General features: G+C 49.6%; 1 long non-coding RNA gene and 4 other non-coding genes across 6 annotated transcripts; all 5 read right to left on the reverse strand.

Annotated features, from left to right (window-relative positions):
- Positions 1-12,462: 12,462 nt before the first annotated feature.
- Positions 12,463-12,590, reverse strand: LOC138648513 (small nucleolar RNA SNORA35). The gene has a single exon (XR_011315126.1). It is a non-coding gene; the product is annotated as a small nucleolar RNA SNORA35 (small nucleolar RNA).
- Positions 12,591-12,615: 25 nt separating this feature from the next.
- Positions 12,616-18,437, reverse strand: LOC138647045 (uncharacterized). Of its 2 annotated transcripts, XR_011314849.1 has the most exons (3): positions 14,841-15,021; positions 13,068-13,115; positions 12,616-12,691 (listed from the first exon to the last, which is right to left on the reverse strand). It is a non-coding gene; the product is annotated as an uncharacterized lncRNA (long non-coding RNA). The 2 variants fall into 2 exon arrangements; XR_011314848.1 differs by having other exon boundaries at positions 12,616-13,115; positions 14,841-18,437.
- On the reverse strand, positions 12,944-13,014 carry LOC138648558 (small nucleolar RNA SNORD38). The gene has a single exon (XR_011315170.1). It is a non-coding gene; the product is annotated as a small nucleolar RNA SNORD38 (small nucleolar RNA).
- Positions 13,257-13,327, reverse strand: LOC138648557 (small nucleolar RNA SNORD38). Its single transcript, XR_011315169.1, has one exon. It is a non-coding gene; the product is annotated as a small nucleolar RNA SNORD38 (small nucleolar RNA).
- A 6,647-nt stretch (positions 18,438-25,084) lies between the features above and the next one.
- On the reverse strand, positions 25,085-25,215 carry LOC138648512 (small nucleolar RNA SNORA35). The gene has a single exon (XR_011315125.1). It is a non-coding gene; the product is annotated as a small nucleolar RNA SNORA35 (small nucleolar RNA).
- Positions 25,216-25,225: the final 10 nt, after the last annotated feature.

Here is a 25,225-nt window from a genome sequence, read left to right on the forward strand (position 1 = left end):
CTGAGCTGTACGGTGGGACGTGTGGCCGTCCCTGTATTCTGAGCTGTATGGTGGGACGTGTGGCCGTCCCTGTATTCTGAGCTGTACGGTGGGACGTGTGGCCGTCCCTGTATTCTGAGCTGTACGGTGGGATGTGTGACCGTCCCTGTATTCTGAGCTGTACGGTGGGACGTGTGGCCGTCCCTGTATTCTGAGCTGTATGGTGGGACGTGTGGCCGTCCCTGTGTGCTGAGCTGTACGGTGGGACGTGTGGTCGTCCCTGTATTCTGAGCTGTATGGTGGGACGTGTGGCCGTCCCTGTATTCTGAGCTGTACGGTGGGACGTGTGGCCGTCCCTGTATTCTGAGCTGTACGGTGGGATGTGTGACCGTCCCTGTATTCTGAGCTGTACGGTGGGACGTGTGGCCGTCCCTGTGTGCTGAGCTGTACGGTGGGACGTGTGGTCGTCCCTGTATTCTGAGCTGTACGGTGGGACGTGTGGCCGTCCCTGTATTCTGAGCTGTACGGTGGGACGTGTGGCCGTCCCTGTATTCTGAGCTGTACGGTGGGACGTGTGGCCGTCCCTGTATTCTGAGCTGTACGGTGGGACGTGTGGTCGTCCCTGTATGCTGAGCTGTACGGTGGGACGTGTGGCCGTCCCTGTATTCTGAGCTGTACGGTGGGACGTGTGGCCGTCCCTGTATTCTGAGCTGTACGGTGGGACGTGTGGCCGTCCCTGTATTCTGAGCTGTACGGTGGGACGTGTGGCCGTCCCTGTATTCTGAGCTGTACGGTGGGACGTGCGGCCGTCCCTGTATGCTGAGCTGTATGGTGGGACGCGTCGCCGTCCCTGTATTCTGAGCTGTACGGTGGGACGTGTGGCCGTCCCTGTATTCTGAGCTGTATGGTGGGACGTGTGGCCGTCCCTGTATTCTGAGCTGTACGGTGGGACGTGCGGCCGTCCCTGTATGCTGAGCTGTACGGTGGGACGTGCGGCCGTCCCTGTATTCTGAGCTGTATGGTGGGACGTGTGGCCGTCCCTGTATGCTGAGCTGTACGGTGGGACGTGTGACCGTCCCTGTATTCTGAGCTGTACGGTGGGACGTGTGGCCGTCCCTGTATTCTGAGCTGTACGGTGGGACGTGTGGCCGTCCCTGTATGCTGAGCTGTACGGTGGGACGTGTGGCCGTCCCTGTATGCTGAGCTGTACGGTGGGATGTGTGACCGTCCCTGTATTCTGAGCTGTACGGTGGGACGTGTGGCCGTCCCTGTATTCTGAGCTGTACGGTGGGACGTGTGGCCGTCCCTGTATGCTGAGCTGTACGGTGGGACGTGTGGCCGTCCCTGTATTCTGAGCTGTACGGTGGGACGTGTGACCGTCCCTGTATTCTGAGCTGTACGGTGGGACGTGTGACCGTCCCTGTATTCTGAGCTGTACGGTGGGACGTGTGACCGTCCCTGTATTCTGAGCTGTACGGTGGGACGTGTGGCCGTCCCTGTATGCTGAGCTGTACGGTGGGATGTGTGACCGTCCCTGTATTCTGAGCTGTACGGTGGGACGTGTGGCCGTCCCTGTGTGCTGAGCTGTACGGTGGGACGTGTGGCCGTCCCTGTATTCTGAGCTGTATGGTGGGACGCGTCGCCGTCCTGCTCACCGACCCTTGTATTTCACATTTACTCCACGATGCTGATTTTAATACTGTAAAAATGATACGGCGTGGGCACATCGGCCTGATTACAGGATGATGATTTCTCGGAGTCACTGGTACTTACTTTATATACTGATCTCTGTACAGATTAATCCCCCATTATGGGGTCCAGGGGGGCGCTCAGAGCTCAGTCTGCTGTCAGAGATCCTGTTATAGGATGAATTCACCCAGCACCCATGAGCGCCCCCTCGTGGACGAAGCAGACAGAAAAATCAATGTAGCTACAAAACCTGGAACAGCTCAGGACTCATGTCAGCCACTGAAAGAACACGAAGACCTTCCCACTACTGAAAGCAAGCAGAGGTAGTAACAAAGAAAATGGTCAAGTAGCACATCAGTACAAGAGGACATAACAGAGGTGCAATAAGGGGCAGTGGTCAGATGATTGTGTATCTAATCCTCTCCTGTGTGATACTGACTGCTGAGCTGTGTATCTAATCCTCTCCTGTGTGATACTGACTGCTGAGCCGTGTATCTAATCCTCTCCTGTGTGATACTGACTGCTGAGCCGTGTATCTAATCCTCTCCCTTGTGATACTGACTGCTGAGCCGTGTATCTAATCCTCTCCTGTGTGATACTGACTGCTGAGCCGTGCACCTAATCCTATCCTGTGTGATACTGACTGCTGAGCCGTGTATCTAATCCTCTCCTGTGTGATACTGACTGCTGAGCCGTGTATCTAATCCTCTCCTGTGTGATACTGACTGCTGAGCCGTGTATCTAATCCTCTCCCTTGCGATACTGACTGCTGAGCCGTGTATCTAATCCTCTCCTGTGTGATACTGACTGCTGAGCCGTGTATCTAATCCTCTCCTGTGTGATACTGACTGCTGAGCCGTGTATCTAATCCTCTCCTGTGTGATACTGACTGCTGAGCCGTGTATAATCCCATCCTGTGTGATACTGACTGCTGAGCCGTGTATCTAATCCTATCCTGTGATACTGTCTGCTGAGCTGTGTATCTAATCCTCTCCTGTGTGATACTGACTGCTGAGCCGTGCACCTAATCCTATCCTGTGTGATACTGTCTGCTGAGCCGTGTATCTAATCCTCTCCTGTGTGATACTGTCTGCTGAGCCGTGTATCTAATCCTCTCCTGTGTGATACTGACTGCTGAGCCGTGTATCTAATCCTCTCCTGTGTGATTCTGACTACTGAACTGTGTATCTAATCCTCTCCCATGTGATACTGGCTGCTGAGCCGTGTATCTAATCCTCTCCCTTGTGATACTGACTGCTGAGCCGTGTATCTAATCCTCTCCTGTGATACTGACTGCTGAGCCGTGTATCTAATCCTATCCTGTGTGATACTGACTGCTGAGCCGTGTATCTAATCCTCTCCCATGTGATACTGGCTGCTGAGCCGTGTATCTAATCCTCTCCCTTGTGATACTGACTGCTGAGCCGTGTATCTAATCCTCTCCCTTGTGATACTGACTGCTGAGCCGTGTATCTAATCCTCTCCCTTGTGATACTGACTGCTGAGCCGTGTATCTAATCCTCTCCTGTGTGATACTGACTCCTGTGTATCTGATCCTGTCCGGTTCCCAGCAGGGAGCTCTAGATTTCGTTGGGGTGTAATATTTGCTCTCGCAGTTATCGGGGCAGTAAATCTAAGTGAAGGAAACTTCCTCTTTATGAAATCTATGGCCAAGATATGAGCCGCACCCGGAATATGGTGACAAGCGGCTCATCCCAGGGACAAACTAAGGCGTCACCATCCTGCAACCCTAAAGGCAGCGCGGCCGAGGAAGCCAGAAAATGACTCCATGGAGGGGAAAGTGTCAGCAACCTGCTCCGGAACCGCAGAATGTACGGGGATCACGGAAAGGACACAGACGGCTGAAGTAAACTCTAAAAGGTACCGTCACATTTAGCGACGCTGCAGCGATCCAGACAACGATACCGATCTCTGCAGCGTCGCTGTCATACAGGCAGCTCTCCAGCAACCAACGATGCCGAAGTCCCCGGGTAACCAGCCGGAAAGCACAGCGGTGACGTCACCGCTGTGCTCTGCTTTCCGGCCGGCGCTCACAGTGCAGAGAAGCAGAGCGTCGGGGACAGACAGCGGTAGGTAAGTATGTAGTGGTTGTTTTTTACGTTTATGCTGGTAACCAGGGTAAACATCGGGTTACTAAGCGCGGCCGTGCGCTTAGTAACCCGATGTTTACCCTGGTTACCAGTGAAGACATCGCTGGATCGGTGTCACACACGCCGATCCAGCGATGTCAGTGGGAGATCCAGCGACGAAAGAAAGTTCTGGACTTTCTGCTCCAACCAACGATGGCACAGCAGGATCCAGATCGCTGCTGCCTGTCAAACAACGATATCGCTATCCAGGACGCTGCAACGTCACGGATTGCTAGCGATATCGTTCAGTGTGAAGGTACCTTTACTGACCGAATGTATTCCTCTACAGAGGATATTATCTCTAAATACATATGTTAACCATCCTGTATTATACCCCAGAGCTGCACTCACTATTCTGCCGGTGCAGTCACTGTGCACATACATTACATTACTGATCCTGAGTTACATCCTGTATTATACCCCAGAGCTGCACTCACTATTCTGCTGGTGCAGTCACTGTGTACATACATTACATTACTGATCCTGAGTTATATCCTGTATTATACTCCAGAGCTGCACTCACTATTCTGCTGGTGCAGTCACTGTGTACATACATTACTGATCCTGAGTTACATCCTGTATTATACCCCAGAGCTGCACTCACTATCCTGCTGGTGCAGTCACTGTGTACATACATTACATTACTGATCCTGAGTTACATCCTGTATTATACTCCAGAGCTGCACTCACTATTCTGCTGGTGCAGTCACTGTGTACATACATTACATTACTGATCCTGAGTTACATCCTGTATTATACCCCAGAGCTGCACTCACTATTCTGCTGGTGCAGTCACTGTGTACATACATTACATTACTGATCCTGAGTTACATCCTGTATTATACCCCAGAGCTGCACTCACTATTCTGCTGGTGCAGTCACTGTGTACATACATTACTGATCCTGGGTTACATCCTGTATTATACCCCAGAGCTGCACTCACTATTCTGCTGGTGCAGTCACTGTGTACATACATTACATTACTGATCCTGAGTTACATCCTGTATTATACCCCAGAGCTGCACTCACTATTCTGCTGGTGCAGTCACTGTGTACATACATTACATTACTGATCCTGAGTTACATCCTGTATTATACCCGAGAGCTGCACTCACTATTCTGCTGGTGCAGTCACTGTGTACATACATTACTGATCCCGAGTTACCTCCTGTATTATACCCCAGAGCTGCACTCACTATTCTGCTGGTGCAGTCACTGTGTACATACATTACATTACTGATCCTGACTTACACCCTGTATTATACCCCAGAGCTGCACTCACTATTCTGCTGGTGCAGTCACTGTGTATATACATTACATTACTGATCCTGAGTTACCTCCTGTATTATACCCCAGAGCTGCACTCACTATTCTGCTGGTGCAGTCACTGTGTACATACATTACTGATCCTGGGTTACATCCTGTATTATACTCCAGAGCTGCACTCACTATTCTGCTGGTGCAGTCACTGTGTACATACATTACATTACTGATCCTGAGTTACATCCTGTATTATACTCCAGAGCTGCACTCACTATTCTGCTGGTGCAGTCACTGTGTACATACATTACTGATCCTGAGTTACATCCTGTATTATACCCCAGAGCTGCACTCACTATTCTGCTGGTGCAGTCACTGTGTACATACATTACATTACTGATCCTGAGTTACATCTTGTATTATACTCCAGAGCTGCACTCACTATTCTGCTGGTGCAGTCACTGTGTACATACATTACATTACTGATCCTGAGTTACATCCTGTATTATACCCCAGAGCTGCACTCACTATTCTGCTGGTGCAGTCACTGTGTACATACATTACATTACTGATCCTGAGTTACATCCTGTATTATACTCCAGAGCTGCACTCACTATTCTGCTGGTGCAGTCACTGTGTACATACATTACATTACTGATCCTGAGTTACATCCTGTATTATACCCCAGAGCTGCACTCACTATTCTGCTGGTACAGTCACTGTGTACATACATTACATTACTGATCCTGGGTTACATCCTGTATTATACTCCAGAGCTGCACTCACTATTCTGCTGGTGCAGTCACTGCGTACATACATTACATTACTGATCCTGGGTTACATCCTGTATTATACTCCAGAGCTGCACTCACTATTCTGCTGGTGCAGTCACTGTGTACATACATTACATTACTGATCCTGAGTTACATCCTGTATTATACCCCAGAGCTGCACTCACTATTCTGCTGGTGCAGTCACTGGGTACATACATTACTGATCCTGAGTTACATCCTGTATTATACTCCAGAGCTGCACTCACTATTCTGCTGGTGCAGTCACTGGGTACATACATTACATTACTGATCCTGAGTTACATCCTGTATTATACTCCAGAGCTGCACTCACTATTCTGCTGGTGCAGTCACTGGGTACATACATTACTGATCCTGAGTTACATCCTGTATTATACTCCAGAGCTGCACTCACTATTCTGCTGGTGCAGTCACTGTGTATATACATTACATTACTGATCCTGAGTTACACCCTGTATTATACCCCAGAGCTGCACTCACTATTCTGCTGGTGCAGTCACTGGGTACATACATTACATTACTGATCCTGAGTTACATCCTGTATTATACTCCAGAGCTGCACTCACTATTCTGCTGGTGCAGTCACTGGGTACATACATTACTGATCCTGAGTTACATCCTGTATTATACTCCAGAGCTGCACTCACTATTCTGCTGGTGCAGTCACTGGGTACATACATTACTGATCCTGAGTTACATCCTGTATTATACTCCAGAGCTGCACTCACTATTCTGCTGGTGCAGTCACTGTGTACATACATTACATTACTGATCCTGAGTTACATCCTGTATTATACTCCAGAGCTGCACTCACTATTCTGCTGGTGCAGTCACTGGGTACATACATTACATTACTGATCCTGAGTTACATCCTGTATTATACCCCAGAGCTGCACTCACTATTCTGCTGGTGCAGTCACTGGGTACATACATTACTGATCCTGCACCGATGAGCATTATGCTTGAGATGCACAATTATTCTGCACGTGTGGTAATTTGGGGAAATACTGCTAATAATCCAGCAGATTCAGCGTGTCAAGATGCAAGGTTCTCTCATGCAGTATTTGGAGATTTGTGGTTTTTAGATCTTATTGCACCAACCTCATAATTATCAGTCTCAGTAGTGTGATGTGAATCTACTATATAATTGTCTAAGGGTCACTTCCGTCTGTCTGTCACGGATATTCATTGGTCGCGGCCTCTGTCTGTCATGGAAATGCAAGTCGCTGATTGGTCTCGCCAGCTGCCTGTCATGGCTGCCGCGACCAATCAGTGACGGCCACAGTCCGGTTAGTCCCTCCCTACACCCCTGCAGTCGGCGCCCGCTCCATACTCCCCTCCAGTCACCGCTTACACAGGGTTAATGCCAGCGGTAACGGACCGTGTTATGCCGTGGGTAACTCGCTTCGTTACCGTCGCAATTAACGCTGTGTGACCAAGTTTTTACTATTGATGATGCGTATACAGCATCAACAGTAAAAAGATCTAATGTTAAAAATAATAATAAAAAAAAAAAAACCTGCTATTCTCACGTTCTCTAGTCCGACGATGCGCTCCTGCCTGCCGCCAGCTTCCGTTCCCAGAGATGCACTGCGAAATTACCCAGAAGACTTAGCGGTCTCGCGAGACCGCTAAGTGATCTGGGTAATTTCGCAATGCATCCTGGGAACGCAAGATGGCGGCAGCTGCGCGTGAATCGCCAGAGGTTCGCTGGATCCTGCCGGTGGGTGAGTATATAACCATTTTTTATTTTACTTATTTTTTTTTTAACAGAGATATGGTGTCCACACTGCTAAAAACTACGTGGGCTGTTAGATACCATGTGGCTGCTATATACTACATAGGCAGTGTTATATACTACGTGGCTGTGTTCTATACTGCGTGCTATATACTATGTGGGCTGTGTTATTTACTGCGTGGCCTATATTAACATATCAGGTATTCTACAATATGTATGTATATAGCAGCCACATGGTATATACTACAGGCCACATAGTACTCCTATATACTATGTGGCTGCTATATACATATTCTAGAATACCCGATGCGTTAGAATCGGGCCCCCATCTAGTATTATATATATCAGAGCTGCCTACATTGCACTACATCTGGACTTGCACACTGCGCCCCCTGCTGGCTCACCAGCCATAATGTCCAAACAAACCCTATACAGACCTCAGCAGCACAGGACGCCCCTGTACTGATCATGGGTGGATCTCCCGTAGAATCACTGAATCCAGCGCCTTTACCTGCGAGACCCCCAGGGCACAGAATAGAGATCTGCACTGAGCAGTGGATTTATAAACTGTAACAAGACAACACTAGAAGTGTATGGATGGATAGATCGATATTACACATGGATAGTATGGATGATGCACAAATACACTGGATTTGTGCTGTGCCTCCATCTTCAGCTCAGACATCAAGACAACACTACTGATAGGGAAGCAGCCATACCACACCGCTGCAGAATACCCGACGGCCATACCACACCGCTGCAGAATACCCGACGGCCATACCACACTGCTGCAGAATACCCGACGGCCATACCACACCGCTGCAGAATACCCGACGGCCATACCACACTGCTGCAGAATACCCGACGGCCATACCACACCGCTGCAGAGTACCCGGTCGCCATACCACACCGCTGCAGAGTACCCGACGGCCATACCACACCGCTACAGAGTACCCGGTCGCCATACCACACCGCTGCAGCAAACCCAGCAGCCATACCACACCACTGCAGAGTACCCGGTCGCCATACCACACCGCTGCAGAGTACCCGACGGCCATAGCACACCGCTGCAGAGTACCCGGTCGTCATACCACACCACTGCAGAGTACCCGGTCGCCATACCACACCGCTGCAGAATACCCGACAGCCATACCACACCGCTACAGAGTACCCGGTCGCCATACCATACCGCTGCAGAGTACCCGACGGCCATACCACACCGCTGCAGAATACCCGACAGCCATACTACACCGCTGCAGCAAACCCAGCAGCCATACCACACCGCTACAGAGTACCCGGTCGCCATACCACACCGCTGCAGAGTACCCGACGGCCATACCACACCGCTGCAGCAAACCCAGCAGCCATACCACACCGCTACAGAGTACCCGGTCGCCATACCACACCGCTGCAGCAAACCTAGCAGCCATACCACACCGCTGCAGAGTACCCGGTCGTCATACCACACCGCTGCAGAGTACCCGGTCGCCATACCACACCACTGCAGAGTACCCGACGGCCATACCACACCACTGCAGAGTACCAGACGGCCATACCACACCGCTGCAGCAAACCCAGCAGCCATACCACACCACTGCAGAGTACCCGGTCGCCATACCGCTGCAGAGTACCCGACGGCCATACCACACCACTGCAGCAAACCCAGCAGCCATACCACACCACTGCAGAGTACCTGGTGGCATTACCACACCTCTGCACAGGGCCGACGTCCGCACCCAGGCAAGTGCCGGGGCCCTGGCAAGACAGGGGGGTCAATTCAGGGCTGGCGTTCGGGGAAGGCAGCTGCTTAGGGCCCCTCAGCTAGCGGCATGTCAGCAGCTGCTATGGGGCCTCTGTGAGGCAGGGGGGCCTGCCTGTCGCCAGCTCCCCTGCCACATTGAACTATATCGGCATCTGCCGGTAAAGTTCAAAGCAAATTATGGAGAGAGCGTCACCCGACGCTCCCTCTCCCATCATTCCCCACTCCGCCTCAACGCGCCGAGACCTGAGCAGTGCGTCGCGGGCACGTTGAGGTGATGAGTGTTTTTTTTCTTTGTAACCAACAGTGAGTACTGGACTATGGGACCATTCTTGGGGGGAGGGGGGGCTGTGCTGTATACTACATGGCTGTGTTATACACTATGTGGATTTGTTATAGACTATGTGGCTGTGTTATATGCGATCTTGAGTCGTGGTATGTGTTAAAGGGGGGGCCCACTGAGACTTCGCCCAGGGCCCTCAAAAACCTGGAGCCGGCCCTGGCTGCAGAGTATCCGGCCATCATACCACACAGCTGCAGAGCATCCGGCAGCATTACACCGCTACAGAGTATCCGGCCACCATACCACACCGCTACAGAGTACCCGGCTTTGTTCCTTAGGGCATGTGCTTCAGGTCAGGCACCGCCTCTGCTGCCCCAATGGTCAGGGCCACTACACGCGGCATTACCTCCAGCACCACCCAGTGCGGTACAGCCGGACGCGTCAGTCCTTGGCCAGTGTACCTTGGAGGCCGATCAGCAGTGTGCAGACAGCGAGGTCCAGACGTCAGGAACATTCACCCCTCACAGGGAGGAGCGAAGGCTGGAGTTTTATTAAAGGGAGTCTGTTGGCAGAGTGACTGCTCCTACAAGGGCTAAATTTGTACAGTGCTGGGGATTAGGCAGGCGCTATAAAAGTTAATTACACGCACCCGGCGCATCGTAACAGCCACTCATTTCCCCTCTACGGCCAGAAAACATGCAGGCGCCAGTGCAGCCGGACTTGGTGCCGTCGGCTGTGCCCACACTGGCTCTAATGCAGACAGTACCTTTGAACGTGCGGCCGACAAACTCGATGACCAATTGTAAGAACACCGGATCGCTCCAGATTTAGGGAACAGGTATCAGAAGTCAGAGTTTAACCATTCAGCTTTATATTGATCAGTTTCCTTTTCAGGCCTCATTCACACAATGGTCATGGCGGTCTGCGTGCTGCCTGTATGGTTAATACCTGGTTAATACCCGGCCAGCACTCGGCCCATAGAGTATTTCTGCAGCGCTCACTGGCTTCTGCGAGTCGGACAAGACTCATCCATTCAAGGCTATGGAGAACAGACATATCAGACACTTCACTACTCTGTTACCGACTATTTAACCCCTTAATGACCGTCAATACGTCTTTTAACTGACCTTAGATATGAGAATATCCTCCCCATACAGATGACAATCCAGCAGCTGTCGCTGTCCACTATAGCTGACAACTTGCTGTACCAGCCACGATCAGTATTTGCACCATCTAAATCTGTTTAACCCCTTAGATGCTGCTGTCAATAGTGACTACATCATTATAAATGGTTAACAGAGTGTGGGGGCTTCTTCTTTGTCCCAATTGGTGCCCTCAGATCATGATTCTGTGGTCCTGATGTTTGCCATGGCAATTCATGACCAAATAGTGGCCTTAGTCTGACGGCTGTAGTAATCTGTTTAGAAGTTAGCAACATTTAGGTGGTAAAAATACACATTTTCATTTCTGTCATACCACTTTGCTTTAATTCCTGTAAAGCACCTGAAGGGTTAATAAACTACCTTGACCGCAACTTTTGATATGTCTGGGGGTGCTGTTTTTAAAATGGTATCACGTTTGTGGGTTTCTCAATATATGAGACCCCTAAAGTCACTTCAAACATGGATAAGTCCCTAAAAAAAATAAATTTTGTAAATTTCTTTGAAAAAATGAAAAATTGCTGCTACATTTTTAAACCTCCTAAAATGCTAACAAAATAAAATAACATTTTACAAATGGTGCTGATGTAAAGCCGACATGTGGGAAATGTTATTTATTAATGGTTTGCTGTTGTATGACTATCTGGATTAAAGGGATAATCATTCAAATTTAGAAAATTGCTAATTTTTTTAACATTTTTCTCAAATTTTGATTTTTTTTTTATAAATAAACACAAAAAAGGTTGAACAAAATTTACCATTATCATAAAGTATAATGTGTCACAAAAAAAACAATCTCAAAATCACTGGGATTTGTTGAAGCGTTGCAGAGTTATTACCACATAAAGTGACACTGGTCAGATTTTAAAAATTTGGCTCCGTCACTAAGGGGTTAATAGTAAAGATTGGAAACAAATGAGACGCGAGAAAAACAAAGCCCCTGGTGTAGAGGAAGTGGTGTGAAAGGAGCCGGTGCAGCCGTTACTAACCGGACACAGGTGGGGTCACCCGATACCTGGGGGCAGGGGTAGACAGGGGGCCCTTTGCCATGTTTAACCCCGAGATGCCACTGCCAGCAGCACAGATGTAACTACAGGAAAGAAAAAGCATCAACTCAGGAGCCCTGTATCTCAGGTCATGTATCCAATCCGTCGTGATACCCTGAGCCGCCATTACAAGTCCACCTTTCATGTTGATCCAGCACAGACCCGACTCTCCATGATTGAAGCTGTAAAGCATTTATGTGCCTACTGGTGAAGGGACGGCAAGTAATGGGACAAGGGATTTCACCAGTGTGGTTTTTATTTATTATGAGCTCCTCAGGAAAATAGGCAAATTGTGTCTTCATAGAGGACTAGAACTCAGAAGCAGCAACCATAACACTCAATATCGACCCCTCTATCGAGCCTTGTCACATGACATTGCTTTTCATCCAAGTCAGGTGATGAGGCTAGTTGAAGGGTCATTGGTTACTTTTAGGATCACTGATCCCTACAGGTGGCAATAGAGTGCTAGCCCTCTCTAAAGAGCCAGTTTGCAGACACGAAAGGAACACAAGGGCCCATAGTCCGCCCCATGCCAGTCCTGGACATCGCACCCATGAAAGACTAGCCACAAAGATGAGAACGCGAGGCTTGTACCCGACCATCGGAGTGACTGGGTCACAGCAGATCCCAGCCATTCTGCAGGAAGGGGTCACTTTGGCACTGGAATAAGACCCCAGGGTCATTGGAGAGACCAGGAGACTCTCTGCAGTGCGGACAATAAATGATGACCAAGGCGGCGGACAGTTGAACAAAACTTTATTAAAAAGACAAAACTACAACATTACAAACCAACCATAATCTTCATCCCCGGAAACCTGTGGACAAACAAGACACGGATTAGAGAAGTGCAGTCAAGTCACCGTCCCCAGGTCCACCCCGAGCTCAGATACAGGGCATCAGAAAGCCAGAGGTTGTGGAGGAGACTAGCCAGTCACCCCACAGAAATTCTAAGAACTGACAGCTAAAGGTCAGCACAGGGAAAATGTGCTGCTGTGACATTGTAACAAACACTCTGCAGTGAGGAGCAATAAGACAAATGTAGTAGAGGTTGTGCCCCACCAGAGGCATCCGCTTCAGATTAGCCAATGTCATCGCTGAACATCAGTAGCAGAACTGGACAAAGATCTCATCACTAGAAGACGTCTGGTGAGGGTTACGGACCGAGGGACCACAGCACCGCCACATGCTTACCTCTCACCGCGCTCTGCCGCCAACATCCAGACATCTGGCCACAGGAACCTGCAAGAGAAGAAACCATCAGAGCGTCAGACACCACCCGAGACCCCCAGGGATCACATACAAGACTGAGCGTAGGCAGCACTGCAGGAGCCCGGACCCCCGACCTCACCGGGCTCAAGAGCCAACGCTCTACAGACCGGACTTCCTCAGAAGTAGAGATGTCATCGCAGCTCATCAGTAGCAGAACTGGACAAAGGTCTCATCACAGGAAGATCAGTCACACGGGAGCCACTAACCAAGCACAGGGTCCCCACGTGCTAGACTAGAGGGCACCCCAATACATAGGGGCCCCCACAAGCTAGACTAGAGGGTGCCCCAATACATAGGGACCCCCACATGCTAGACTAGAGGGTGCCCCAATACATAGGGACCCCCACAAGCTAGACTAGAGGGTGCCCCAATACATAGGGACCCCCACATGCTAGACTAGAGGGTGCCCCAATACATAGGGACCCCCACGTGCTAGACTAGAGGGCGCCCCAATACATAGGGGCCCCCACGAGCTAGACTAGAGGGCACCCCAATACATAGGGACCCCCACAAGCTAGACTAGAGGGTGCCCCAATACATAGGGGCCCCCACGAGCCAGACTAGAGGGTGCCCCAATACATAGGGACCCCCACATGCTAGACTAGAGGGTGCCCCAATACATAGGGGCCCCCACAAGCTAGACTAGAGGGTGCCCCAATACATAGGGACCCCCACATGCTAGACTAGAGGGTGCCCCAATACATAGGGACCCCCACGAGCCAGACTAGAGGGCGCCCCAATACATAGGAACCCCCACATGCTAGACTAGAGGGCACCCCAGTATACAGAGGACCCCCACGTGCTAGACTAGTGGGCGCCCCAATACATAAAGACCCCCACGTGCTAGACTAGTAGTCGCCCCAATACATAGGGACCCCGACAAGCTAGACTAGAGGGCACTCCAATACACAGAGGACCCCCACGTGCTAGACTAGAGGGCGCCCCAATACACAGGACCCCCACGTGCTAGACTAGAGGGCGCCCCAATACACAGGACCCCCATGTGCTAGACTAGTGGGCGCCCCAATACATAGGGACCCCCATGTGCTAGACTAGAGGGCGCCCCAATACATAGGAACCCCCACGAGCTAGACTAGAGGGCGCCCCAATACATAGGGACCCCCACGAGCTAGACTAGTGGGCGCTCCAATACATAGGGACCCCCACGAGCTAGACTAGTGGGCGCTCCAATACAGAGGACCCCCACGTGCTAGACTAGAGGGCACCCCAACACAGAGGACCCCCATGCTAGGCTAGAGGGTGCCTTAACACATAGGGATCCCCAATACACAGGGACCCCCATGTGCAAAGCTTGAGGGAGCCCCAATACATAGACCCCCGTGCTAGGCTAAAGAGCCCCCCCAATACTCAGAAAACCCTCATGCTAGGCTAGAGAGCACCCCAATATATAGGGATCCCAATAAACAGCGGACCCCGTGCTAGGCGGCACCCCAATACATAGAAACCCCCACATGCTAGACTAGAGAGCACCCCAACAGATAGGGACCCCCAATACACAGAGGACCCCTGTACTAGACTAGAGGGCCCCATAATACACAGGGAGCCCCTAAAGAATATCCTCCTACAGATCACCGATACACAGCCAATATATAGGAAGCACCCCCGCACTGCTGCCCCCGATACACAGGACCCTCCGGATACACTGCGGCCTCCCCGGTGCACAGCCCTCCATACCTCACAGTCTCCTCTGACGATCATGCCGGAAAAAGACAGAACAAGCGGCATCCGAGTCTTATATAAGCCCCCAACCTCGCGTGATTTCTTCAGTCCCCGCCCACAACGAGACGGCGGCCATCATTCTGGAGCCCAGCTCCGCTCCGTCACGTGCTCTGTGTCACACTCAACTCTTTCCCCACTGCTGTCACTTCCGGCGGTGACTGCATTATCAATTCCCCTGATTATCAGGCTCTGAAGGTTCCTAGCTAATCACGGAGCTCATTTCTCCACTGGTGTTTGGGTCACGACATAGAAGCCCGGAAAGAGATCGCAGTGTCACCGCCGCTCCGCGGTCACCTCACACCGGGCGGAACGGCACCGACACATACCGGCTCCTCACCACATACCGGCTCCGCGGTCTCCTCACCCCGGGCGGAGCGGCCTCACCACATACCGGCTCTAGGGTCACCTCACACTGGGCGGAACGGCACCGACACATACGGTCTCCTCACCCCAGGCGGAGCGGCCTCACCACATACCGGCTCCGCGGTCTCCTCACCCCGGGCGGAGCAGCCCCACCACATACCGGCTCTATTGTCTCCTCACCCCGGGCGGAGCGGCCTCACCACATACCGGCTCCACGGTCTCCTCACACCAGGCGGAACGGCACCGGCTCAGCGGTCTCCTCACTCCAGGCGGAGCAGCCCCACCACATACCGGCTCCGCGGTCTCCTCACCCCGGGCGGAGCGGCCTCACCACATACCGGCTCCGCGGTCTCCTCACCCCGGGTGGAACGGCACCGACACATACCGGCTCTATTGTCACCTCACCCCGGGTGGAGCTGCCTCACCACATACCGACTCCGTGGTCTCCTCACCCCGGGCGGAGCGGCCTCACCACATACTGGCTCTGCAGTCACCTCACCCCGGGCGGAGCGGCCTCACCACATACCGGCTCCGCGGTCTCCTCACCCCCAGGCGGAGCGGCCTCACCACATACCGGCTCCATTGTCACCTCACCCCGGGCAGAGCGGCCTCACCACATACCGGCTCTGCGGTCTCGTCACTCCGGGCGGAGCGGCCTCACCACATATCGGCTGCGCGGTCTCCTCACCCCGGGCGGAGCGGCCTCACCACATACCGGCTCCATTGTCACCTCACCCCGGGTGGAGAGGCCCCACCACATACCGGCTCCATTGTCACCTCACCCCGGGCGGAGCAGCCTCTCCACATACCGGCTCCGTGGTCTCCTCACCCCGGGCAGAGCGGTCTCCTCACCCCGGGCGGAGCGGCCTCACCACATACCGGCTCCATTGTCACCTCACCCCGGGTGGAGAGGCCCCACCACATACCGGCTCCATTGTCACCTCACCCCGGGCGGAGCGGCCTCACCACATACCGGCTCCATTGTCACCTCACCCCGGGTGGAGAGGCCCCACCACATACCGGCTCCATTGTCACCTCACCCCGGGCGGAGCGGCCTCACCACATACTGGCTCCGTGGTCTCCTCACCCCGGGCGGAGCGGCCTCACCACATACTGGCTCTGCAGTCACCTCACCCCGGGCGGAGCGGCACCGACACATACGGTCTCCTCACCCCAGGCGGAGCGGCCTCACCACATAACGGCTCCGCGGTCTCCTCACCCCGGGCGGAACGGCACCGACACATACGGTCTCCTCACCCCGGGCGGAGCGGCCTCACCACATAACGGCTCCGCGGTCTCCTCACCCCGGGCGGAACGGCACCGACACATACGGTCTCCTCACCCCAGGCGGAGCGGCCTCACCACATACCGGCTCCATTGTCACCTCACCCCGGGCGGAGCGGCCTCACCACATACCGGCTCCGTGGTCTCCTCACCCCGGGCGGAGCGGCCTCACCACATACCGGCTCCTCGGTCACATCACCTCAGCTACATCACCTCGGCTGCGCCATTTCCAGAGAAAACGACTCATTGGTCCGTTTGGGTCTTTCAAGGCATTTACCAGGGCAGCACGGTGGCTCAGTGGTTAGCACTGCAGCGCTGGAGTCCTGGGTCCAAATCTCACCAAGGACGACATCTGCCAAGAGTTTGTATGTTCTCCCCGTGTTTGCGTGGGTTTCCTCCAGGTTTTCCAGTTTCCTCCCACATTCCAGAGACCAATAGGGATTCTAGATAGTGAGCCCTATCGGGGACAGCGATGATAATGTGTGTAAACTGTAAAGCGCTGCGGAATATGTTGGTGCTATATAAAAATAATCAGAAAAGTGACATTCGATGCAAAAATTTCAGGAAGGTGAACAGGGGGTAATGTGGAGGCATAGGGAATATTTTTCCAACATTATTCCATTTGTTTGCCATTCGTTTTCGCCCTGTGTGTGGGAGCTCAGGGCTTCCACACTTCAGACCATCAGTTTAGACTTTTTAAAGATTGCAAATCTTTACGCAAATGTTCTCCCGGCTCGTCCACCACCCAGTGATTACTGTATGCTGGTACTTCTGCAACAAATTAACAGATCACACACATTTTTAATGTACTTGTCTATTTGCCCCATTTTCACATATACAGTCATGGGCAAAAGTATTAACACCCCTGCAATTATGTCAGATAATACTCAGTTTCTTCCTGAAAATGATTGCAAACACAAATTCTTTGGTATTATTATCTTCATTTAACTTGTCTTAAATGAAAAAACACAAAAAGAATTGTCCTAAAGCCAAATTGGATATAATTCTACACCAAACATAAAAAAGGGGGTGGACAAAAGTATTAGCACCATTCGAAAAATCATGTGATGCTTCTCTAATTTTTGTAATTAACAGCACCTGTAACTTACCTGTGGCACCTAACAGGTGTTGGCAATAACTAAATCACACTTGCAGCCAGTTGACATGGATTAAAGTTGACTCAACCTCTGTCCTGTGTCCTTGTGTGACCACATTGAGCATGGGGAAAAGAAAGAAGACCAAAGAACTGTCTGAGGACTTGGGAAACCAAATTGTGAGGAACCATGAGCAATCTCAAGGCTACAAGTCCATCTCCAAAGACCTGAATGTTCCTGTGTCTACTGTGCACAGTGTCAAGAACTTTAAAGCCCATGGCACTGTGGCTGACTTCCCTAGATGTTAATGGAAAAGTAAAATTGACAAGAGATTTCAACGCAAGATTGTGCGGATGTTGGATAAAGAACCTCGACTAACATCCAAGCAAGTTCAAGCTGCCCTGCAGTCCGAGGGTACAACAGTGTCAACCCGTACTATCCGTCGGCATCTGAATGAAAAGGGACTGTATGGTAGGAGACCCAGGAAGACCCCACTTCTTACCCTGAGACATAAAAAAGCCAGGCTGGAGTTTGCCAAAACCTACCTGAAAAAGCCTAAAACGTTTTGGAAGAATGTTCTCTGGTCAGATGAGACAAAAGTAGAGCTTTTTGGGCAAAGGCATCAACATAGAGTTTACAGGAGAAAAAAAAAAAGAGGCATTCAAAGAAAAGAACACAGTCCCTACAGTCAAACATGGCGGAGGTTCCCTGATGTTTTGGGGTTGCTTTGCTGCCTCTGGCACTGGACTGCTTGACCGTGTGCATGGCATTGTGAAGTCTGAAGACTACCAACAAATTTTGCAGCATAATGTAGGGCCCAGTGAGAGAAAGCTGGGTCTTCCTCAGAGGTCATGGGTCTTCCAGCAGGACAATGACCCAAAACACACTTCAAAAAGCACTAGAAAATGGTTTGAGAGAAAGCACTGGAGAATGCTAAGGTGACCAGCAATGAGTCCAGACCTGAATCCCATAGAACACCTGTGGAGAGATCTAAAAATGGCAGTTTGGAGAAGGCACCCTTCAAATATCAGGGACCTGGAGCAGTTTGCCAAAGAAGAATGGTCTAAAATTCCAGCAGAGCATTGTAAAAAACTCACTGATGGTTACCGGAAGCGGTTGGTCGCAGTTATTTTGGCTAAAGTTTGTGCAACCAAGTATTAGGCTGAGGGTGCCAATACTTTTGTCTGGCCCATTTCTGGAGTTTTGTGTGAAATGATCAATGTTTTGCTTTTTGCTTCATTCTCTTTTGTGTTTTTTCATTTAAGACAAATTAAATGAAGATAATAATACCAAAGAATTTGTGACTGCAATCATTTTCAGGAAGAAACTGAGCATTATCTGACAGAATTGCAGGGGTGTCAATACTTTTGGCCATGACTGTAAAGCGCCATGGAATAAATGGCGCTATAAAAATGTGTAATAATTTACTATAGAAAAAAGTAAAAGCTTGAAAAAAAATGCAAACTATGGAGCTGGGCACAAAGAATTTTCATGTGAGGGGGAGAAGCTTGTTCTTGAAGTTCTACAGCAGAATGTGCAGACATTAAACCCCGCCAGATAAGGCTGCACTATGCATGGAAATAATCTTGTTGGATTTACATTTCCTTTGTCTCTCTCCACCTGGGAGCGTCAGACATTTTCCCCACATTCACCCACGGTCTCCAGCGATCCAGGCAGACGGTAGGAATCAGAAATTAATAGATCTTTACACATAGTTACATAGTTATTAAGGTTGAAGGAAGACTATATGTCCATCTAGTTCAACCCATAGCCTAACCTAACATGCCCTAACATGTTGATCCAGAGGAAGGCAAAAAAAACCCCATGTGCAAAGAGTAAGCTCCACATTGGGGAAAAAAATTCCTTCCCGACTCCACATACGGCAATCAGACTAGTTCCCTGGATCAACGCCCTATCAAGGAATCTAGTGTATATACCCTGTAACATTATACTTTTCCAGAAAGGTATCCAGTCCCCTCTTAAATTTAAGTAATGAATCACTCATTACAACATCACACGGCAGAGAGTTCCATAGTCTCACTGCTCTTACAGTAAAGAATCCGTGTCTGTTATTATGCTTAAACCTTTTTTCCTCCAACCGCAGAGGATGCCCCCTTGTCCCTGTTTCAGGTCTATGATTAAAAAGATCATCAGAAAGGTCTTTGTACTGTCCCCTCATATATTTATACATTAAAATGAGATCACCCCTTAGTCTTCGTTTTTCCAAACTAAATAGCCCCAAGTGTAATAACCTATCTTGGTATTGCAGACCCCCCAGTCCTCTAATAACCTTGGTCGCTCTTCTCTGCACCCGCTCCAGTTCAGCTCTGTCTTTCTTATACACCGGAGACCAGAACTGTGCACAGTATTCTAAGTGTGGTCGAACTAGTGACTTGTATAGAGGTAAAATTATATTCTCCTCATGAGCATCTATGCCTCTTTTAATGCATCCCATTATTTTATTTGCCTTTGTAGCAGCTGCCTGACACTGGCCACTGAATTTAAGTTTGTCGTCCACCCATACTCCCAGGTCTTTTTCATTGACGGTTTTGCCCAGAGTTTTAGAATTAAGCACATAATTATACATCTTATTACTTCTACCCAAGTGCATGACCTTACATTTATCCCCATTAAAGCTCATTTGCCATTTATCAGCCCAAGCTTCTAGTTTACATAAATCATCCTGTAATATAAAATTGTCCTCCTCTGTATTGATTACCCTGCAGAGTTTAGTGTCATCTGCAAATATTGAAATTCTACTCTGAATGCCCCCTACAAGGTCATTAATAAATATGTTAAAAAGAAGAGGGCCCAATACTGACCCCTGTGGTACCCCACTGCTAACCGCTACCCAGTCCGAGTGTGCTCCATTAATAACCACCCTTTGTTTCCTATCCCTGAGCCAGCTCTCAACCCACTTGCACATATTTTCCCCTATCCCCATTATTCTCATTTTATGTATCAACCTTTTGTGTGGCACCGTATCAAAAGCTTTTGAAAAGTCCATATACACTACATCCACTGGGTTCCCTTGGTCCAATCCGGAACTTACCTCTTCATAGAAACTGATCAAATTAGTCTGACATGAACGGTCCCTAGTAAACCCGTGCTGATACTGGGTCATGAGGTTCTTCCTCTTCAGATACTCCAGTATAGCGTCCCTTAGAATGCCCTCCAGGATTTTACCCACAGTAGAGGTTAAGCTTACTGGCCTATAATGTCCGAGTTCAGTTTTTGTTCCCTTTTTGAATATTGGCACCACATTTGCTATACGCCAGTCCTGTGGTACAGACCCTGTTATTATGGAGTCTTTAAAGATTAAAAATAATGGTCTATCAATGACTGTACTTAATTCCTGCAGTACTCGAGGGTGTATCCCATCCGGGCCCGGAGATTTGTCAATTTTAGTGATTTTTAGACGCCGCCGCACTTCCTGCTGGGTTAAGCAGGTGACATTTAATTGGGAATTTTTATCACTAGACATTTTGTCTGCCATGGGATTTTCTTGTGTAAATACTGATGAAAAAAAGTCATTTAGCATATTGGCTTTTTCCTCATCCACCATCTCACCCAGACTATTTTTAAGGGGGCCAACACTATCATTTTTTAGTTTCTTACTATTTATGTAGTTAAAGAATATTTTAGGATTATTTTTACTCTCTCTGGCAATGAGTCTCTCTGTCTCAATCTTTGCTGCCTTGATTTGCTTTTTACAGAATTTATTTAATTTTCTGTATTTATTTAATGCCTCCTCACTACCTACTTCCTTTAATTCTCTAAATGCTTTCTTTTTGTCCCTTATTGTGCCCCTTACAGCTCTATTTAGCCATATTGGTTTCCTCCTATTTCTAATATGTTTATTCCCATACGGTATATACTGTGCACAGGTCCTATCCAGGATGCTAATAAACGTCTCCCATTTTCTCTGTGTATTTTTGTGTCTCAGGATATCGTCCCAGTTAATTGCACCAAGATCCTCTCTCATCCGTTGGAAATTTGCCGTCCTGAAGTTTAGTGTCCTTGTAACCCCTCTACTACACATCTTTTTAAAGGATACATGAAAACTTATTATTTTGTGATCGCTATTTCCCAAGTAACCCCCAACCCTTATATTTGATATGCGGTCTGGCCTGTTGGTTAATATTAGGTCTAGCAGTGCCCCCCTTCTTGTTGGGTCCTGAACCAGTTGTGAAAGGTAATTGTCTCTCATAATTGTCAAAAACCGATTACCTTTGCTGGAACTGCAGGTTTCTATTCCCCAATCTATTTCAGGGTAGTTGAAGTCCCCCATAATAATGACTTCTCCTTGAGTCGCAGCTTCATCTATTTGCTTTACGAGGATATTCTCCATTGCTTCCATTATTTTTGGAGATTTATAACAAACCCCTATCAGTAATTTATTATTTTTTCCCCCTCCCCTTATCTCCACCCACAGGGATTCTACATTTTCATTAAATTCACCTATATTATCGCGCAGGATGGGTTTTAATGACGATTTTACATATAGACACACCCCTCCCCCCCGCTTATCTGTACGGTCATTTCTGAACAGGCTATAGCCCTGCAAGTTAACAGCCCAGTCATGGCTCTCATCCAGCCACGTCTCAGATATCCCCACCATGTCATAATTATGCTCCAACAACATTAGTTCTAATTCGTCCATTTTGTTGGCGAGGCTTCTGGCATTAGTATACATGCACTTTATGTTCCTCTCTGTACTTCTATTTCTTAAATTATTAACTGTTCTGACCCCACCCCCCATGCCACCGCCACCCCCAACTTCCTTATTTGTGCCCAGGACTCTGTCTGCACTATCTTCCCCTCCTATAAAATGAATACCCTCCCCCCCAATTCCTAGTTTAAACACTCCTCCAACCTTCTAGCCATTCTCTCCCCCAGCACAGCTGCACCCTCCCCATTGAGGTGCAGCCCGTCCCTAGCGTAGAGCCTGTAGCCAACTGAGAAGTCGGCCCAGTTCTGCAGGAACCCAAACCCCTCTTTCCTACACCAATTCTTGAGCCACTTATTAACCTCCCTAATCTCCCGTTGCCTCTCTGGCGTGGCACGTGGTACCGGCAGTATTTCGGAAAATACCACGTTGGAGGTCCTTGCTTTCAGCTTGCAGCCTAATTCCCTGAAATCATCTTTAAGGACCTTCCACCTACCTCTAACTTTGTCATTAGTGCCAATGTGCACCATGACCACTGGGTCCTCACCAGCCCCTCCCAATAATCTGTCCACCCGATCAGCGATGTGTCGGACTCGAGCGCCAGGTAGGCAGCACACCGTTCGACGATCCCTGTCTTTGTGACAGATTGCCCTATCTGTTCCCCTAATAATTGGGTCCCCCACTACCAGCACCTGTCTGGCCTGCCCTGTTCTCCTATTTCCCTCCTTACTGGAGCAGTCACTCCTCCGGCTTTCAGAGGACATGCCTGGCTGCAGCAGTGCTACCCCTGTACTGGCACCCCCCTCATCTGCCAACTTAGCAAACTTATTGGGGTGTTCCAGATCAGGACTAGCCTCCCTGGCACTCTTCCCTCTACCCCGCTTCCTGTCACCCAGCTTGCTACTTCATTGTCCTGCAGCTCCATCCCACCATCCCCCCCCTCATCTGTCCCATTGAGCGTCTGCTCCGTGAGCAGAAGACTCCTCTCCATATTGTCTATGGATCTCAGTGTTGCCAGCTGCACATTTAGAGTCAGAATCTGGGTTTCCAAATGCACAACGTGCTCACATCTCGCACAGCAGTATGCACCCTCGATCGGCTGCTCAAGGACTGCATACATGTGGCAAGATGTGCACTGGATGGCATTAACAATCGTGGAGCACATTTCCTAATGGGGATTGCACCAGACAGAACAGTTCAATAAAAAAAATAAATAAATACAAAGTATTAATAAAAATCAGACAGCAATTCAGTAATTCCTCCCCTGAAAACTCCCTGACTCCAAAGTCACTGATTCACAAGTCACACTTACCGCCGTCCACTTACGCTCTGGTCACACTCAGCTCGCTCACACTCGCTCTGCGCCGTCCACACTTACGCTCAGGACACACTCAGCTCATGTAACAGGAGCTCCTCACATGTAACAGGAGGAGATGCTGAACTTTATTGTTTCATACAAGGACTGAGAAATCACATTACACAGCTGGTGGAAACTCACCGTTTTATTAAATACATCACAGCATGGACCGAAACATTTCCTGTTCTGCATAAGAAAAGCTCATGGCTGTAAATGCAGAAACTAGTGTTAAGTGCTCACTACTCAAGCCTTGCAGAGTATCATGGTGCTCGAGTGACATGCTTAAATCACCACCACGCATGTTTCGCAGCAGTTAGCACAGAAAAACAACAAAACAAGCATGATTGCCTAGCACTCCTTGAATGTTTTTTGGCTGTAACCCTGCAACCTGCGGGGCGTAGACTCAAGGAGAACTTGCACTCAACGCAGACTTCCGGTAGCAAACACAAGCACAATGGATAGCTGCAGTTTATGAAATGCTAGTGTGTGCACGCTCCATGCTTGGCATTAGATGTGCTGCGATACCTTCTGCACAGAGCAGGATACCTGTGTCCTCAGCAGCAGACAACCCTAACTCTGCTCTGTCCTCCATGGCAGATGTTTACCGCACACAGTTGTCGTGTCTGGTCCCTCTACACCAGGGGTGTCAAACTGCATTCCTCGAGGGCCTCAAACCATGCGCGTTTTCAAGATTTCCTTAGCATTGCACAAGGTGCTGGAATCATTCTGCGCAGGTGATTAAATTATCACCTGTGCAATACAAAGAAATCCGGAAAACATGACCTGTTAGCGGCCCTCTGCTCTACATCTCACCCCACACACTGTTGCCTTGCACACAACTTGTCTCTTGCAGCCATTACCACATCATGGCTCAACCATCACTCAGCTCCCACATGTGCACTAGGTGCTCCCCAGCAGTCTTCATAGCTCACCCTATAATACACTGTAGTCACATTTTAAAGGGAACCAGTCATTACAACCGACTGTCCACCCCACAGGCAGCATAAATCCTACTGCACTACCGCAGCCAGGTCGTACATGGCAATGTTCTCTGAAAAAAAAACAACAGCTGGGGACGATGCGTCTCTGCCAAGTATTGCGAGGGATGTCCCCGATCAGCGGCTTCTATGGCAGTGTACACTTGTCAGTCCTGGGAGCTTTACTAGGAGAAGCCGCTGGGGCCATGCTGCACAGCACACAAAGTAGGTTTCAGCAGCTGCACAGCCCCGGTCTGATTTATGCAGCATTTGCTGAATGACAAGTTCCCTTCAGATAAAATCGCTACTTTACCTTTACATGAGGGTCTTTCATAGCAATGCAAACCTTCTCATACAAGCACCAGCAGCACATCCCCCCCAAACAGCCCAATATGACGAGGACACAAATCACAGCAGACCGATTATTGTGCATCATCCACATACAGAGCAATGACATTTGTACCCAGCCATCGGGAAGGACGGGACATTGCAGGGCCCCGGCCTTTCTGCAGGAAAGGATTTGTTCTAGCACTGGAATGAGACCCCAAAGCCAAGGTGAAGACTGAGGGGACACTTATCAGTGCACAGTGACGTGA

The sequence above is a fragment of the Ranitomeya imitator genome, chromosome 8 (assembly GCF_032444005.1).
Source record: "Ranitomeya imitator isolate aRanImi1 chromosome 8, aRanImi1.pri, whole genome shotgun sequence".
Classification (NCBI taxonomy): domain Eukaryota; kingdom Metazoa; phylum Chordata; class Amphibia; order Anura; family Dendrobatidae; genus Ranitomeya; species Ranitomeya imitator.